This window comes from Salmo salar, unplaced genomic scaffold (genome assembly GCF_905237065.1).
Source record: "Salmo salar unplaced genomic scaffold, Ssal_v3.1, whole genome shotgun sequence".
Taxonomy (NCBI): Eukaryota; Metazoa; Chordata; class Actinopteri; order Salmoniformes; family Salmonidae; genus Salmo; species Salmo salar.
Window position 1 is genome coordinate 100,001 of NW_025549062.1, and position 5,000 is coordinate 105,000.

General features: G+C 51.7%; 2 non-coding genes and 1 pseudogene across 2 annotated transcripts; all 3 read right to left on the reverse strand.

The window, feature by feature from the left end:
- Positions 1 to 1,019: 1,019 nt before the first annotated feature.
- Positions 1,020 to 1,136, reverse strand: LOC123735116 (U5 spliceosomal RNA). Its single transcript, XR_006765263.1, has one exon. It is a non-coding gene; the product is annotated as a U5 spliceosomal RNA (small nuclear RNA).
- A 1,111-nt stretch (positions 1,137 to 2,247) lies between these two features.
- LOC123735160 (uncharacterized) lies at positions 2,248 to 2,428 on the reverse strand (annotated as a pseudogene).
- A 2,343-nt stretch (positions 2,429 to 4,771) lies between these two features.
- On the reverse strand, positions 4,772 to 4,888 carry LOC123735117 (U5 spliceosomal RNA). Its single transcript, XR_006765264.1, has one exon. It is a non-coding gene; the product is annotated as a U5 spliceosomal RNA (small nuclear RNA).
- Between the last annotated feature and the right edge of the window lie 112 nt (positions 4,889 to 5,000).

A 5,000-nucleotide genomic window follows, 5' to 3' on the forward strand; every position in this document is an offset into this window, starting at 1 on the left:
GGTAACCCCCCAACCCCTCAGGGTCCTCCCTGAGCAACGCCTGGAATCCTCTCTTCCCATCCCAGAAGCCCAGGGAGTCCCTGAGGAGCCTTGCCGAGGAGACATTGTCCATGTAGCGCCCAAGGAAAGTCCTCACCTCCTCGTCCTTCACATGAGGGTTATACATATTAACCGTGACCACCCGGAAATTGGTTTTTCCCAGGCTGGTCACCTCGTAATGACACATCGGTCCATCCTTTCCCACTTCTCTCGCCCTCCTCATCACGTCCTCATACCTGTCTTCTTTGTGGAGCGTCACGTCGTAAGCCACCTCCAGTGGGTTCGCCTGGAGGCACAACACTTCCCCCACCTCCAACTTTAGGATCCCAATCAAAATTTTTCTCCCAAAGGTCTCCCTCCCAAACGGCTCCATCTCCTTGTTCCTCCAGGCGAACCTCACCGTGTTCGCTATCCCGACTCCAGGCATCTTGTTTGGAGCATGTCGAGCCATCTTGAAAAAAAAAGCTCTCTTAAAAAGAAGCCACTAGAAAAATTATTTTTGAAAATTGAAAAAAAACCGTCTCCCACACTCCAAACCTTTCCTCCCTCCGGCCTTCCTTCGACCTTTTGGCTCAGCGGGCTTTGGGGCACCTCGGTACCAAGCTTGATCTGAGCCAAAAGGCCGAGAAGCGATAACCCACAAATTGACCCCTGCACCCGCCGGCGCCCGGGGCCTCGGCAGACCTCATCGGTTTGGCAAAAGTTGGCTCCTCCTCACCCAACGCTTCCCTGGTGACAGGCGGGTGTGTTTTTTTTAAAAGTCGCTAATGCGTCGTTAGGTCACTAGCTCTTTAATCCTAGTGCGACTATTTGTTCAATGCCCGGCAAATACACCAGTCATCGTCGGGCTTGAACTCAATTGCCCGAGCGACTACTTTGAGTGGAAAAAATACGCCGGTCGGTCAGCCGGCTTCAAGTCAAACGCCTGAGCAAAAAGTCTCGGCGTCATCTCTGTCAATTTCTCTTGAAACAAGATACCGGGCTCTGCCAGAAGCAAAGCCCTTCCAAAAATACGTTGAACTCGTAAGTGTTCCTCTCCACGGAAGTCTTTAGTAAAAGGCGAAAGGCTTGTGCGTAATGAAGAGAAACCAGAGTCGTATGGAAGTCAGAGGTCGGGGCCCGAGACACACACGGTGCACTCTAGGCCGGGTCCCCGCGGGTGGTCCCCGAACCCACTCTTCCAAGTTTTCGAGGGCTGTGGGTAAAAAGTCACAGACAGACAGACAGACAGACAGACAGACAGACAGACAGACAGACAGACAGACAGACAGACAGACAGACAGACAATCCTGGTGAAGTGATTGTATTTTTGGGGGGCTCAAAAACACACACACACACAATCCTGGTGAAGTGATTGTATTTTTGGGGGGGCTCAAAACACACACACACACACACACACACACACACACACACACACACACACACACACACACACACACACACACACACACACACACACACACACACAATCCTGGTGAAGTGATTGTATTTTTTGGGGGCTCAAAAACACACACACACACACACACACACACACACACACACACACACACACACACACACACAAACAATCCTGGTGAAGTGATTGTATTTTTTGGGGGCTCAAAAAACACACACACACACACACACACACACACACACACACACACACACACACACACACACACACACACACACACACACACACACACAATCCTGGTGAAGTGATTGTATTTTTGGGGGCTCAAAACACACACACACACACACACACACACACACACACACACACACACACACACACACACACACACAAACAATCCTGGTGAAGTGATTGTATTTTTGGGGGCTCAAAACACACACACACACACACACACACACAATCCTGGTGAAGTGATTGTATTTTTGGGGGGCTCAAAAACACACACACACACACACACACACACACACACACACACACACACACACACACACAAACAATCCTGGTGAAGTGATTGTATTTTTGGGGGCTCAAAAACACACACACACACACACACACACACACACTCCTGGCCAATGTATTTTTTTTTTTTTTTTTTTTTTTTAAGTAAAATGGCGGGAAAACGGGGGACCCCCATGAAGGGGGCTTCGCACTTGTTTCAGTTTGGATGATTCTTCTTTTTTCATTCCTTCTCTTCTTCTGCTAGCTGTTTTACATAGATTTGGTGTATTTCTTTTTCCTTGACAATGGGAGAAAAGTGTTGCACCATTCCCGGAGGTACTGCAATACCGGGTCGATGCGTGGAGCGGACGGAGCAAGCCCCATTTCCGACTCCCTGTTCGAAAAATCCATTTAATATGTAGTCCCCCGATGGGGGACGTATCAGATATTAAACTGATAAGAACAGATTTTTTTTTTTTTTTTTACAAAATATATTTATTACTTTCTATGCCGTTCAATACAAAACCATATATTCCAATCAAAATCATAACTAGGCATTTATAATAATTACACAAACCAAAAACCCTTAAACAAAGACCCAGGAAAACATCTTCCCTCCCCTTCTCACCTACAAACCAAACCCATACTAACAACAAAAAATCCAAATAAACTCACCCCATCCTCCCGACCGACGGGGACGCCTCCTCCACTCCTGACGCTCCGCCGTCGGCCACCATCCCCTCTCCCCTGGATACAGAATCAGTGCCCGGCACAAGCGAACACTCTGTCTTGTGCCCCCCACTTAAATCTATCACCCCACCCTCCTCCTGACTCTGGCCCGAGCACCCCATGCCCTCAAACAAAAAATTACCACCTTCCTCCGTCCCCCAACCCTGGGCAATGCCTGGAAGGTCCAGCTCAGCCAGGGGTGTAAAAGAGCATGAAGAGGAGGGAGCCCATGAGGGCCCCGCATCCTCTCCCCCCTGCCCTACCCCCCCCTTACCAGCCTTCCTCCTCCTGCTGTCCTTACGCTCCCACTTTTTAGGTCTTTTTATCGGTGGAGGGCGCAGCCAGGGAACATCCCTATCTGCGTCCGTCAGCCCCCCCCACCGCGTCATTCACCGTGTCCGTCAGCCCCCCTACCATCTCCCTCAGCTCCTCTACTCGTGATCTTACCTCTTTACTGTCCCCCCACTCCTTTACTCCCTCTCCTTCTGGTCCCGCCACCACTGCCTTCTCTGTCTCCTCTCTTTCTCTCTCTTTCTCTTCCTCCGCCGTCTTCCCTGTCTCCTCCCTCTCTATTGCCTTCTCCGTCCCCTTCTTCTCCACCACCGTCTTCTCCAGCCCCTCCACCCTCCTGTCTCTTTCCTCCTCCTGCTCCTCCTCTCCTTCAGCCTTCCGTCCTTCTGGTTCCACCAAGTCCATTTCTTTCTTTCTCTCTTCTCCCGCTGCCGCTCTTTCCTTCTCCTCCCGCACTGTGTCCTTTTCCTCCGTGCCTTTTCTTTCCTCTTGTTCCTCTCCTCTTCTTCCCCCATCCTCCGCTCTCGCTCCCCCCCCAGCTGCAGACGCGTATGACCGGTGACGCGCCGGGCATTCACGCCACAGGTGCGTAATCATGCCACACCCGTGACATGCCTTCGGCGCGTCACAGTCCCTCGCCTCGTGCTCCGCAGATCCACAATACCTGCACTTCTTTGTGCTGCACGAGGCGAGGATATGACCATAGGCCATACAACGCCTGCAGAACGGGGGCTGACGTGCATAATACAACGTCCCCCTGTCAGCCCCCAGGGAGAACATCGCCGGGCGGTGGAGGTAACCCCCCAACCCCTCAGGGTCCTCCCTGAGCAACGCCTGGAATCCTCTCTTCCCATCCCAGAAGCCCAGGGAGTCCCTGAGGAGCCTTGCCGAGGAGACATTGTCCATGTAGCGCCCAAGGAAAGTCCTCACCTCCTCGTCCTTCACATGAGGGTTATACATATTAACCGTGACCACCCGGAAATTGGTTTTTCCCAGGCTGGTCACCTCGTAATGACACATCGGTCCATCCTTTCCCACTTCTCTCGCCCTCCTCATCACGTCCTCATACCTGTCTTCTTTGTGGAGCGTCACGTCGTAAGCCACCTCCAGTGGGTTCGCCTGGAGGCACAACACTTCCCCCACCTCCAACTTTAGGATCCCAATCAAAATTTTTCTCCCAAAGGTCTCCCCTCCCAAACGGCTCCATCTCCTTGTTCCTCCAGGCGAACCTCACCGTGTTCGCTATCCCGACTCCAGGCATCTTGTTTGGAGCATGTCGAGCCATCTTGAAAAAAAAAAGCTCTCTTAAAAAGAAGCCACTAGAAAAATTATTTTTGAAAATTGAAAAAAAACCGTCTCCCACACTCCAAACCTTTCCTCCCTCCGGCCTTCCTTCGACCTTTTGGCTCAGCGGGCTTTGGGGCACCTCGGTACCAAGCTTGATCTGAGCCAAAAGGCCGAGAAGCGATAACCCACAAATTGACCCCTGCACCCGCCGGGCCCCCGGGGGCCTCGGCAGACCTCATCGGTTTGGCAAAAGTTGGCTCCTCCTCACCCAACGCTTCCCTGGTGACAGGCGGGTGTGTTTTTTTTTAAAAGTCGCTAATGCGTCGTTAGGTCACTAGCTCTTTAATCCTAGTGCGACTATTTGTTCAATGCCCGGCAAATACACCAGTCATCGTCGGGCTTGAACTCAATTGCCCGAGCGACTACTTTGAGTGGAAAAAAATACGCCGGTCGGTCAGCCGGCTTCAAGTCAAACGCCTGAGCAAAAGTCTCGGCGTCATCTCTGTCAATTTCTCTTGAAACAAGATACCGGGCTCTGCCAGAAGCAAAGCCCTTCCAAAAATACGTTGAACTCGTAAGTGTTCCTCTCCACGGAAGTCTTTAGTAAAAGGCGAAAGGCTTGTGCGTAATGAAGAGAAACCAGAGTCGTATGGAAGTCAGAGGTCGGGGCCCGAGACACACACGGTGCACTCTAGGCCGGGTCCCCGCGGGTGGTCCCCGAACCCACTCTTCCAAGTTTTCGAGGGCTGTGGGTAAAAGT